Source organism: Canis aureus, chromosome 11 (assembly GCF_053574225.1).
Source record: "Canis aureus isolate CA01 chromosome 11, VMU_Caureus_v.1.0, whole genome shotgun sequence".
In the NCBI taxonomy this organism is placed as follows: domain Eukaryota; kingdom Metazoa; phylum Chordata; class Mammalia; order Carnivora; family Canidae; genus Canis; species Canis aureus.
The window spans coordinates 63481642-63495525 of NC_135621.1; the positions used below are offsets into that span (position 1 = coordinate 63481642).

The 13884-nt window shown below is 44.2% G+C and overlaps 1 long non-coding RNA gene across 1 annotated transcript in view; it reads right to left on the bottom strand.

Annotated features, from left to right (window-relative positions):
* LOC144324205 (uncharacterized) overlaps positions 1 to 13229 on the bottom strand; it is a 143252-nt gene extending 130023 nt beyond the window's left edge. The window contains exon 1 of the long non-coding RNA XR_013389728.1: positions 12281 to 13229. This is a non-coding gene — a long non-coding RNA (uncharacterized LOC144324205). The remainder of the gene's footprint in view (positions 1 to 12280) is intronic.
* Between the last annotated feature and the right edge of the window lie 655 nt (positions 13230 to 13884).

Consider the following 13884-nt stretch of genomic DNA (forward strand, 5'->3'; position numbering starts at 1 on the left):
GATGCATGTTGCCAAATTGCTTTCCTGAAAGGTTGTACCAATCCGTATTCCCAGGGAGATAAACACTTAACTTTGAAAGCAAAGGGAATTTTAACATGTGAGATAAGCTGGCACCTTGTTTAAAGAAACAAGTCCGTAAGTTCTCTGCAAAGGCCCTCTGAGAACCCTTAGGAACCAGTGGCTGAGGAAACACTGTTCCGCCTTCCTGACTGGCTGGTTAAATTCCCAACATCCCAGATGTCATTTTATTCACGGTTATAGGAGGGGATTGGGTGGGGTAAGAGGGGAAATAGAAGCATTTGCATGATAATAAACCTGAAACTTAATAATCATGCTTTTACAAAACATGTATATGGTCTTTTCTTGAGGCTGCTTTTCCAGAATAGGATGACCTTCTCCAAGGGGATAAGAATATTTTTCTCTGCCAGATCTTAAGCTAGGGCATTGAAATTATTTCTATACACATACACAAAGAGAAGGAAAGAGCTGAGGTACAAAAATTTAGTCACCCAAAAGAGAAGAAAAGATACCACAGTGGCATTAATTACCTAGATAGTATTTAAGGCCAAAGGAAAATTCAAAAAGAATTTTTTTTGAATGTTAAAATTCTCCACCCCAATTTGTTATGAGTTGACATAGTCAAAAAACCATTGGCCTATTTTAACCTTTGAACATTTCCACTTTAGTTCTACATATTGGGAGAAAGGAAAGAATATTCACAAAGATGGGGGGAAAGGATGGTCACTGTAGGGAGACAGAAACAGGTGAAAACAGGTTATTTCAATTCTCTGTAGTTACTTGGGTTTTCAAACCATAGGCTGGGTCTTAAGAAATGGAACTTAACTTCATATATACACCAAGTAGGGCAAGGCCTAGATGGCACGATTTTAAAAGAGTGTAAAGATTTTGGTATTTTGCCATTATTTGCAGGGCCCTGCATTGATCAGGGTTAGCCAACTACTATAGCAAACAACCCCAATTTCAGTACCCTAACACCATAAAGAGCTACTTCTTGCTTCTGTCACAGTCTGGTATAGGTTATCCAGAGGAAAAAAGAAGAAAAGAAGAAAGAAAAGAAAAGAAAAGAAAAGAAAAGAAAAGAAAAGAAAAGAAAAGAAAAGAAAAGAAAAGAAAAGAAAAGAAAAGAAAAGAAAAGAAAAGAAAAGAAAAGAAAAGAGAAAAGGAAGGGAAGGGAAGGGAAGGGAAGGGAAGGGAAGGGAAGGGAAGAAGAAAGAAAGAAAAAGAAAGAAAGAAGAAAGAAAGAAAGAAAGAAAGAAAGAAAGAAAGAAAGAGAAAGAAAGAAAAGAAAGAAAAGAAAGAAAGAAAAGAAAGAAAAGAAAGAAAGAAAGAAAGAAAGAAAGAAAGAAAGAAAGAAAGAAAGAAAGAAAGAAAGAAAGAAAGAAAAAGGTTATCCAGAGGATGAGGGGCAGTGAAGGAGGACCTATTCCACAAAGTCATTCAGAGATCCAGGGAAATGTGAATTAAACCAAGAACATACCATTCTCATCCATTGGATTGACAAAATTTCAATTTTTACAATAAAATATATCTGTAAATAAATTGTGTGATTTGAATAGATTTTAGAAATTATAAAATGGCTGCTTGGGGTTCTTTGCCCCCAGAGCAAATAGAAAAGGTCAACAAAGCTAAGAGTAAAAGTAGTGTTAGATGACAGGAGAAGGACTTGGGGGAACCACGTGCATTGCTCCCCAACTCAAAAAAAGTTTAGAAGGGGAAAAGGAATCCAAGTCCTAGAAAGAAGTCATCATATCTTAAAAAGAGTAGCTATTGACAACAGGGAACAGGCTGTGCCCAAATAGACTCTCTTAGACTCTTATGGACATTCTCATGACCCTCACTTCGAGAATAAATCACCAGAATCAGGACATCTTGGATCTTGAACATGAAACACCCAATCTCTCATGGCTCCTGCTCTCTTGTGGACACACATTTCTAGGTTAGCAGCCTCATCAGAGCATCAGTTTTGGAAGAGACATTCTTGTTCCCAGGTCCACAGTGAAAAGTGGGAGGGAACGTGGGAAAATCAGGGCAAGGCTTGGTCATGGTGCCATGAGATGTTGCCAGGTCATTCCTCCTGTCCTGAACAGGTGGGTGCTGGATAAGGAGACTGTCTGTGATGAATGAAAGAGACATTTGGTATAAGACCCCAGGATAGGCCTCTGGGATAGGAAGTATCTTGGTTACATAGCCCTGGGACAAGAAGAAAGCATTTCATCATTTAGATTTCAATATTTGGGACACCGGGGTGGCTCAGCAGTTGGGCAGCTGCCTTTGGCTTAGGTCGTGATCTCAGGATCCGGGACCTAGTCCCACATCAGGCTCCTGCAGGGAGCCTGCTTCTCCCTCTGCCTGTGTCTCTGCCTCTCTCTCTCTCCTCTCTGTGTTTCTCATGAATAAATAAATAAAATATTTTTAAATAAATAAATCTTTAAAAAAAAAGATTTCAATATTTGTTTAATAGAGACCTGGAAAAACTTCCAGGGAAAACAGTAATTGCCAAGAGAAATTAGTTTTTTTAGAATATTTTTTACATTTCTTAGTGATACCTTCACTGGCCCTGGTTGAACAGCAGCTTAATGGTAAATTGGTGGGTACTGGAGCACCTGCATGGCTCAGTCCATTGCTACCTTTGGCTTGGGTCATGATCCTGGGGTCCTGGGATCGAGCCCTGCATTGGGCTCTCTGCTCAGTGGTTCCCTCTCCCTCTACTCCCCCTGCTCCCTCTGCTTTAATAAAATCTTAAAAAAAAATTGGTGGGTACTGTCCCTTTTAAGGTGACCAGTTTGCCCAAGATTTAACTGTTTTAAAAATGAGGGAAACTCCTCCATCTCAAACAAATTAGGGTTGGTCACCCTAACTCTTCTACACAGTTTTGCTAACAGCATCAGCTGGGAGTTGTTTTGCCCAAAATGACAAGGCATTTGGGCAAACTGACTGACTTTCACCTCTGTAAAGCAGTCAAGATGAGGGCAGGTCAGGGTGCTGCCTGTGACCCCGGCACAACGCAGCATTATCTATCCCATGAGGAGACTAAATTTACAACTTGACCTCGAGTCACAAGCTTAGGAAGGAGCTTGGAGATTATCTAGTGCGACCATCTATTTGGCAAATAAAGAAATCAAGATGGAGAAATCTTAAGAAATGTTTAAGGCCATGCAGCACAACTGTCCAGGGCAAGACTTCTGTAGTCTGGTGCTCTTTCCACTGTAACACACAACTCTGTCACCAGAATGCCCAAGCAACTGAGTTAATGGGCCCCAAGAGATTATCCTGGACATCCCTCCCAAATCCTAGGAGAAATGATCCCAATAGTCACCACCAGTGGCAAAGTAAAGGATGGCAGTGGCAGCCTCCCCTTGGGGAGACTCAGGTGGTGCCTAAGAGGCCAAACCGCACCACCATGAGTTGCCATGTTTTTCTGGAGCTCCACTCCCAGACTCCGAACTCTCCTGACCAACATCAAGGCCCCAAACTTTCCTGTACTTCCTTCCTATCCCACCTTCTCAGCTTAAACGAGGCTAGGAAAAAAGACAAAAAGAGGGATAAGGAGGTGCATAGGATGCAATAAATAAGTAAATAAAGTATTTTTAAAAAGGTCTTTTTATTTGAAAGAGAGAGAGCACGCATGTACACACACATGAGAACCAGTGGGGGAGGAGCAAAGAGAGAGGGAAAGCAGACTCCCCACTGAGCAGGGAGCCCAATGTGAGGCTTGATCCCAGGACCCCAGGATCATTGACATGAGCTGAAGGCAGAAGCTTAACCAACTGAGTCACCCAGGTGCCCCAGTTGGAACTTCTGAGAAGCTAAATGAAATACACTACTCAAGCTGATTCTACACACATGGCATTGCTGTTCTCAAAAACCAAACCAGCAACCAAGCAACTACTTCTACAACCAATGAAGTACCTACTTACAAATGTCTTATTTTTAAAGGGAACAAAAAAGGTTTTGATCACAGAGTCTGTGCAGCTGGTAACATGTCCCTTGGGAACACGGGGCTTTTAAAATCATTACTCTTATGGCTTCTCCCATTATTATTTCAGAGTTATTAAGGCTCATCTGTGTAGACGTACCCATAGAAAAGGTAATTCGGGTTGGATATAGGCTTAGGAAGCATGTGGAAATTGCCATCAAAGAATAATTATTTTATATTCCCACCCCTCCTAGGTCTCTTTTCTGGACTTATAGACAGTTGCAGATGAGAGTAACACACTGTAGGTTACTTCTAACCTGTCCAGTACCTGAGGGACTGTAAGTCCACTTCAGGTACATATATTTGAACCCAAAAGGCTGTGACATTGCAAAGTTAAACCACCTATTCTGGTTGACCTCTGCACCTCAATGTCCCCCATGACATATCTCTTTCTGCCACTCTGTTCTCTGTCCCTGCAAATCTTTCCCATGCTCTGAGACCCAGCTTAAGGTCCTCCTAAGACATCTTGCCAAACTTCTACAACCCATATCATTCTCCCTTCTCTGAGTTGATGTAGCTCTTAAAGTAGCATTTAATTGCAAACTATGGGGACGCCTGGGTGGCTCAACAGTTGAGTGTCTGCCTTTGCCACCGGAATTTCAGGATCGAGTCCCACATTGGGCTCCTGCACAGAAGCCTGCTTCTCGTCCCTCTGCCTGTGTCTCTCCCTCTCTGTGTGTCTCTCATGAATAAACAGAATCTTTAAAAGAAAAAATTGCAAACTATGTTCTATCTTGCTTTTGTTTCACAGGTATACAGAATGGCCGTGTGAAAGCAGTATGTTAACGAGAAATGCTCAATTAATATTCGTTGAATGAATTAGTAAGTAAGAGCACGGATTTTGGAGTCAGAAAGACCTGACATTACTTCTTACTAGCTAGATGACCTTTAGCAGTAAGTCGCTTAACCAGTTTGAGCCTCAGTTCCTTTTTTTTTTAAGATTTTTTTTTATTTTATTTATTTATTCATGAGAGACACAGAGAGAAAGAGAGGCAGAGACACAGGCAGAGGGAGAAGCAGGCTTCATGCAGGGAGCCCGATGTGGGACTCGATCCCAGGACTCCAGGATCACGTCCTGAGCTGAAGGCAGACACTTAACCGCTGAGCCACCGAGGTGTCCCTAGCCTCAGTTTCTTTATCTGGAAAATGGCAATAATACAACACAGCTCAGAGGAATAAATAAAATACACATAACAGGTGGTCAAGGACAGAATGTGTCCTTTACCTTCACCAAGTGCCCAGTGAGTCAGCATTCATTTATTGATTATCTAAACCCAATTTATAGTCCAGGGTCTTTTTTTTTCCCCCCCAACAGTGTTCATGCTAAGACATGTCTACCATACTTTAATTGGGACAAGGTTTGGCCTATCGATTGTTAAAAGGTTTCTAGAAACGAAGACCAAGTTCCTGTAGCAAAAGGACACACAGAGGTTATGGTGTTCTTGCGTGTTGATATGCCTTCTTATAGGAGAAGAAAAAGACCCCAAACTTATTATAACGAAAAGTATTGTTTGAATCACCTGCCGTGGCCCTAGTATCATTCACCGTTGTTTCCTTCAAAGTATGTAGCAAGACATAGCAGGCACTCTATTTGCATTTGTAAAATGAATTACAGCCATGATTCCAAAGTGTTGGGAATTTAACTAGCTGGAGTAGTAGGGAAATGTTTTCAAAAGCCATTTAATTCTTTGTGTCCTAAAGTATATTTCAACAAAACAGAACTCCAAAAGACTGCCCAAAGCTGCAGCCAAAACAGCCCTGGGCCAAGGATTGTTGAATAGTGTCCTTTAAACCCTGCTCCATAAATATTCTCAGCCTAATGAACCCATGCCCCCAAAGAGCCCCTGAACTGGTCTACTAACCGCAATACATGTTAAATTTATGATTTCTAAACAAGATAAAAGACCTGATTGGATTTATTTCCTTACCAAAAAAAAAAGCATTCCTTTCCTGACCAAGTTGAGACCCTGTGCTGGTTTATTTGCTACCAGTACCTACTTGCAAGTTACTTAGGCCAAACCTCCTCATACAACTTCCCTGGTGTTTTTTTAGAGTTGCCTTCCTTCCCTGACTGGTCTGAGCCTCCTCCTCTCACCACAGTGACTCTGCAGCCTTTCACTGACTGATTCCTCCCATGGCTGTTCCAGGTGTCTTCCTACCCGGCCACCACTGAGCAGCATTTTCCCAGGTTATCCCCCCAGGTTCTCCCTTTCAGGAGAGTCACACAGAATCATAGAGTCAGAAGTGACCTTGGAATTCATCTACTCATTCTACAGTTGAGAAATACAAGACCCGGAGAAGAAAATGAATGGCACGGTCTTGGTTCTGAATCTAGGGCTGTGCCACTAGGCAAGACCTGAAAATATCCTCAGCAGCCCCTCCCCCAGCCCATACTCTGGGAAAGTCACATGTAAAGTCCAAAGAGTTTGCCTTCAATGCCTCAATTTGGCTTCCAAAATGTCTGTGTGGATAGACTCCCTGGGGCTGCTATCCTCCCACCCATCACCCTGCAGACTCCAGTCTTATCTTAGCTGACTTCCCTATATTTTGTTTTCTCAAGGTCAGACTCTGTTTTTGTAATAAAGTGAGATGAGCAATATCTGACAAACTCAATTCTCATCACCTCACCATGGCAGGGTTAGGACCAGCTCTGGCCTGAGCATTTTAGCATGTTCAAGAGCCTACACCCACACTTAGTCCACTATTTCCAATATCTTCCTACCTAGCACCTAGCATGAGTCTAAACCCAGGACAGAGCATGTCCAGAAAGGACAAGATTAAAAACCTCATGTAAAGTCTGCAGAATGGGTCATAGTGCCTGGATCCTAAGTCCTGCTTACTCTCCGAACCAGTTCTGTGGCCCCCAACAAATCACTGGACTGCCCTCAGTTTGTTCACTGGAGAAATGAGGTTAATGGCAATACCTTGATAGAACAGGGAAAATGAGAAAATAAGAACTCTTCAACAAAGGTAAAAATATTTTTCAAAGGTATGACTATCTATTATGTTATTAGTAATAATACAGTCACTTCCTTGTCCTCCTCCAAGACATTTACTCACATTTCTTTGGAACTCTTTCAGAGAACTCTCAGATTTACCAGATAGCTTGAAAGATTTAGCCTCTCCTGTTTAAATTCCCTTGCAGTGAAGCCCAGTCTGTACCAATGGACTTTTTAAAAATCAAGATAAAAAGGGAAGGTTTAACCAGGACTCAGGGCTCAGAAAATGAAATCATTTGGCAAAGATGAATTCCAACCATCTGCCCCCACCACCAGCAACTATATGCTGCATGCTTCCTGAGAGCAAGTCACGGAGTTGAAAGCTTGGAGTCCTTGCCCTGGTCTCAGAATATAACTTCAAGTCTCTCAAGTTTTGCTTTTGAGGCCACTTCTTGACCTTCAAGTTCTTAAAGCCCAATAGCAACCAGACAAAACTCTTGCCCACAATGTTTTATCACAGTATTCACACCTTGCATTACAGCCTCTTTCTGCCTACAGACTTGAACACTCAGTTTGACAAGCAGGGAGTTCCACAGGCCAGGGCTATGATTATACTATGTTGTTGCTTGAGGGAGAAAAGGAGAGAATCCTAAACAAACAAGAACCGACCAAACAAATTAACAGGCCAGACAAGATTAGAATTTGTCTTCCCTGATCCAGCTCAAACATTTGTTTGAAAGCCAAATCCTTTACTTTTTCTAATGGGCAGAATGGACAACAGGAAACATTTAGAATAATAATAGCAGATTCAACAGATGAATAGTAAAGAGCCCATCTTGGTAGGAAACATTTACCTGTCTTTGGAATGCTCCCACAACTTAAAGGGGTCCCCCTTCTTATACTTCCAAGGTACTCAGAAATTATTCAAAAGTGAGAATATAATGAGGGGAAGCAACAAACATGCAACCTGATGACTTTTCCCAGTCCCTCCCCAACACAAATCATCCATAAAGTAAATGGCTCTGCAAGTGGAGTTCACCTGGAAAGCACTCATATCAACCACCAGCCTTAATGTGGACATAAATATCTGGTCAACTTCACAGCCATTTATCCTACTCTTGGGATAATATACATAAATAAACTGGAAGTGGACACTTCTCCCATCCCAGGGAGGTGATCCTGCCCCTAAACTCCAGGCACATTTTCAGGCAATAAAAGAAAATCAGCCCATCTCTGGCTACAACTGACTGGACAGCTTGCAGGAGGCCCAGACTCTGGAGAGCGTCTCTGTCCCCCCATAAGCTTCCTTTCCCTCTCTGCTCTGCTCTCTCTTACCAGCCCCCTGTCCTTTCTCCTTTTCTTTCACTTACTAGCCTGGCTCCTCTTTTGTGTTTGCTTATTTTGTTGCTGTTTGTTCTTGTTATTTTCTATCTGGGTTTTGTTTGCTTTTTTAAACAGTATTTTTTTTAAGTTAGAGTGAAATATAAATAACAAAATATTTATATATTTTAACCATTCGTAATCATACAATTCAGTGGCATCGAGTACACTCACAATGCTGTCTGCTCATCACCACCATGCATCTCCAGAACAATGTACCACCTTAACAGACCCTCTGTGCCTCCATAGGTGGACGCCTCTTACCCCCCTCTCCCCAGCAACATCAAAGTGATCTTGATGTTATATAAGGTAGCATCTCACGGTGCACCATGCTTGTGCCCCAACAACTCCCATTGCATCCCTATGCTCCCTATGATATTTTTTCCCCTCTAATCACAAAGATTTGACTCTGTCCCTCAAAAAATAGATGTTTGGGAACCCGCTCTTCATTATACAAACCCCGCAAGCCCTAAACGATAAATGCCAACTGAGGCGCCCATGCAGTAGGTCAGAGGTTGGCCACACTTCTCAAAGTTAATTCACGTTGTTAAAATGTAGACCATGACTCAGTAGCTCTGCAGAGGGGCTATGGGTTGTGCATTTTTCATGGGCTCCCAGATGATGGTTCCCACACTCTGGGATCCGCTGATGGCACTCTGAGTCTTGAGGGGAGATATTCTTTCCCTAGAGCCCCCAGATGAGGAAGGCTTCTGAAAGGAGATGACAGCTGAGGAGCAGTTCTCTTATCTGTGAAGCCCCCACAGGAATGGCCACCTGGGGAGATACACGGTACAATCTCACCCTGTCACCCTGAGAGGGAAACATAATTCACCTACTCAGGGGTGGAAGTGGTGGCAGGAAGTCCAAGTATACCCAGCAGGCTGTTCGTGCTACCCGAGGAAAGAGGAACTGACCTTTTTCTCATGGGGAAGTGTATCTTTTCTTCTCCAAACCACAGGCTCCCAAACATACTAGCTCGAGTGAAGTTCCTGCGATGACCACTGGGCGTGGGCCAGCCTCATCTGGCCCCCACCCCACAGGCTATGCCCCCCCACCCCGCCCCACCGGCCTGGGTCAGCCAAGCAGGGCTGCCATTCCACTTGCCTGCTGCAGGACCCCAGCCTCCCCTTCCAGAAGCGCAGCCACACTTGCCTTCCCACTCCAATGCTGTGCCTCTAAGCCCAAGCCAGGGAAGAAAGCTGTGTACACTGACACTTAAATTAGATCCTTGCAATTATCTCTCAATCCTAGTTTGCCCTGTGCTTCTTTATCACTTTTTTTAATAGCTAAAGTTACTCGCCCTCGTTTTAAGTACATTGTGCAAAAGGCATAGGCCAACTTCTGATATATTCCCACAAGCAAAATTAAATACCAGTAACATGTGTTTTAGTGAATTGGGTCCCTCAATTTGCATCTTATAATAAGGATGTTATCATACTGGTTTATGGCTCAGCTCTTTAGTTTTTATCTCTCTGGGGCTAGATTCCCCCTCATGAGTTCAATGCAAGTCTATGAACTAATGCAATTTTTAAAACGCTTTTCTTCTGTGTTAACATTAACACCCTTATGAGTGAAAAGATTTTACTCCCCAAAGTGTACAGAATGTTTGCATTCACTGGAGGATGGGGTGGGGATATTAGCCCTTAGTGATATCCGTGGCTGCTCTTAACTGAAAGGAGTTGAGTCAGTAATCCGGTCTGCCACTGCAAAAAAGCCTTTTTCACCTCTTTGCACTGAGACATAATCTCTGGTGTGTTCATTCCCTTACATTTAGATTAATTATAAAACATTGTCACCAGAATATTAAAGTAATGTTTAATACACAGAAGGGAATAAGGTATTCTGGAAAATGCATAATTTCCCTATGATGATTTTGCCAGTTGCATGCAATATGATCTTTTGATTGCCAGCTATAGAAATATTGTGACTAAGCTTTCACTAGCTTTTTATTTTTGCAACCATCCTGTCATAGCACTTTGAAAACTGTAAGCTTGGCCCATCAAAAAAAAAAAAAAAAACACACATACCAAAAAAAAAAAAAAAAAACAAGGGTGCCCATGCTAAAGAGTTCTCTCAGCTTGGTTCCAAAAGAGGGTGGTAGAAGGAGAGGGTGTGCAGTGTACAACAGCACCTTCCACTTCAGCAGTCCTAACACAGTGGGATGGTGGAGAAAGGACTGACCCTACCCTTTCTACAAGCCCAACACATGCGCACACGATGCGTGTGCTTGTACACACATACACACAACACTCCACGTCCCTTGACTGGGGGAAGGTATCAACATTCCTAAATGGTATTCCCAAGTCCTCCTGCTTGCTTCAGATTTTCCAAGCTCTACTGCAGCCACACACCCAAGAGGAATGGTCTAAATCAACACAAAACAGCAGCAAGTGGAATGTTCCTTGTTGGCAGTGGCTGAAATGGGACCAACACTCCTCGGAGGACCACTCTTGGGGATTGGTTACCTCAGCCATCTCCCTCTAGGTCACTGGGCTCAGTCCTTGGCTGTGTTGGTTAACAACCAAGTGTTGTTACCAGCAGAGTACTCCTGTCCTTCGAGGTCTCACTTCAGGTCTCTGCAGGTGGGACTTTTTCACTTCAATAATAACTTTTAAATAATAATAATAATAATAATAATAATAATAATAATAATGGCAGCAGAAGGGACACTCCAGCCCCCTCTCCTTGCCATGAGCACTCACAAGAAAGTAGTAGTAGCCCCGTTCCTCCATCACATTACCAAGAATCCTGGTACAATTCTTCGAGCTTTTTAAAAATGGAATTAATTTTTAAATATGTGTTCTCTTTACCTATGCCACCTAACAGCAATACGCCCAACACCTGTCATCTTGTTTCCATTCTCTTCAAGGCTTCCTATGCCTCTCTGGCTCCCACCCTCTGCTTTTCAAAAATATACTGGATGTACGTATGAAAAACTAAGCCCTCTCACCCCAAAAGGCTCAGAGTCTGGAGGCTTAATTACCTCTCCATTTGCAACACAGAGGCCCCTTGGGTCAGAATTAAATGTGATTTCCAGTAGGAGAGGGGATAGGTTTACTCCACTCCTGCCCATCCCACATCTGTTCTGTAGACACAATGACTCCTCAGGCCAGGAGAGGATAAACGAACCTTCTCTAGTCCAGTTTTGCAACCTTTACCTTTAATGCAGAGAAGAGCAGGGGGTCAGACTGAATACAGTTTCTGAAGATAAGATTCTAGAAACTAGGGGGGTGATGAATATCAAAGATCAAAGCCCACCCAGTGAGGTCCTTGAGAGCATCACAGTCTTTACAGATGAGGCATGTTTCCCTGTCTGGTTGTGAGCATACTGACAGCATACACAAGACATGAATATGCATAGGTTATAAATAGGTGCATACATAAGAAATTAGAAGGTAACTGTGCATATATATATACAGCCTTCCTGTACATACACCATACTTCTGACTCATGGGAAAAAATGTAAAGAACGATGACGTGAAAGGATTAAACACTTGCATTACAACAACTACATTAAACACTTAGATATATGGACACTTGTATTTCCTAACCAAGTATACAGCAGACCCCCTTATCCATGGAGGATGCATTCCAGGACCCCTAGTGGATGGTTGAAACCACGCATAGCACCAAGCCCTACATATGCTCTGCTTGTTTTTCCTATATGTACATACCTATGGTAAAGTCCAATTTATAAACTAGGCCCAGGGCAGCCCGGGTGGCCCAGCAGTTAAGCAGCTGCCTTCAGCCCAGGGCGTGATCCTGGAGACCCAGGCTCGAGGCCCACGTGGGGCTCCCTGCATGGAGCCTGCTTCTCCCTCTGCCTGTGTCTCTGCCTCTCCCCCTCTGTGTCTCTCATGAATAAATAAATAAAATCTTTAAAAATAAATAAATAAACTAGGCCCAGTAAGACAGGAACAACAAAAACAAACCATAAAACAATTGTAGCACTATACAGGCATACCTCGTTTTATTGCGCTTCGCTTTATTGCACTTCGCTGATACGCATTTGGTTGTTTTGTTTTTCGGGTTTTTTTGTTGTTGTTGTTGTTGTTGTTTTTACAAACGCAAGGTCTGAGCAAGTCCATCGGTGCCATTTTTCCAACAGCATTTGCTCGCTTCGCGTCCGTGTCACGTTTTGGTGATCTCGCCACCTTTCAGGCCTTTTCCTGATTGTTCTATCTGTTACGGTTGATCTACGGACCAGTGGTTACGACCCGCCCAGACCTCTGATGATGATTAGCATTGCTTAGCGGGAAAGCATTGTTCAATGAAGGTGTGGACTTTTTTTTTTTTTTTTTTTTTTTTTGGATATCACAGTACTGCGCACTCAGCAGACTACAGTAGAGTGTGAACATGCCTCTCACGTGCACCGGGAAATCGAAGAACTCGTCTGACGCGCCGGAAGGCGATGTTCAGCTTTATCGCCGGGCCGGCCCCAAACCACGGGGTCTCCGGGGGGCGCCTGCCTCGATTACAGCCCTGAGAGGGCCGCCCGGCGGCTCCGCGGTTGAGCCTCTTTGCCTCCGGCCCAGGGCGTGATCCTGGAGGCCCGGATGGAGGCCCGCGTCGGGCTCCCTGCATGGAGCCTGCTTCTCTCCTCTGTGCCTCTGCCTCTCTCTCTCTCTCTCTCTGGGTCTCTCATAAATAAATAAATCTTTTTTTTTTTTTAAATTAAGGTATGAGAATGCAGTCTCTCTCCCTCTCCGAAAACCTCTCACGTGCCGTACTCACCCCTCTTCGCGTGAGGATGAGAGACGGAAAATGGCGGCCGCGTGACATGACGCAGGTGGATGACGCAGGTGGGTGGCGCAGGCGTTGTGACGTAGCGCTGGCTGCGATGGACCTTCTGACCTTGAGTCGGAAGGAGCACCCGCTTTCCCACGGCCGCTGCAGGTGGACGCCTGAAACTACGGGAAGCAAAACTGCGGATGAGGAGGCGCTTTCGTGACTGTTGTGTGTCCCCCCCCCCCCCGAGTGTGAATCGAGCCCGGTGCTCCCAGGAGAGGGGCAGCTCAGCCCTGCCTTCTGCTCCACAGACTTCATCTCAGAGGCCTTCCCTTCCTCCTGGTCCCACGTCAGGCTCTATGGGGGATGCTTAACTCTTCACTTGGACTTTATTTCACGGGGGCACCCGGGTGGCTCGGCGGTTTAGCAACGCCTGCAGCCCAGGGCGTGACCCAGGGGTCCCCGCATCGAGTCCCACATCGGGCTCCCTGCATGGAGCCTGCTTCTCCCTCTGCCTGGGGCTCTGTCTCTGTCTCTGTGTGTGTCTCTCTCTGTGTCTCTCATGAATAAATAAATGAAATATTTAATAAAAGAAAAAAAAAAGACTTTATTTCTTTATTTCAGCGGGAGGGAAATCGAGCCCTACCTGTAAGGTCAAAGTGTCTCCACGCCTCGGGGGACTGTTTCCACGTGTGTTGAGCCCCTTGGGCGACTCGTAGCCACTCACTCGTGGCTGATCTTTAGCTTGTGTTTACGTCCTCGACAATCCTCCTGAGAGGAGGGGCCGGCCCTGGGGCTCGGGGCTGTGGACAGGTCACAGGAGGCTCAAGGAAACTCAAG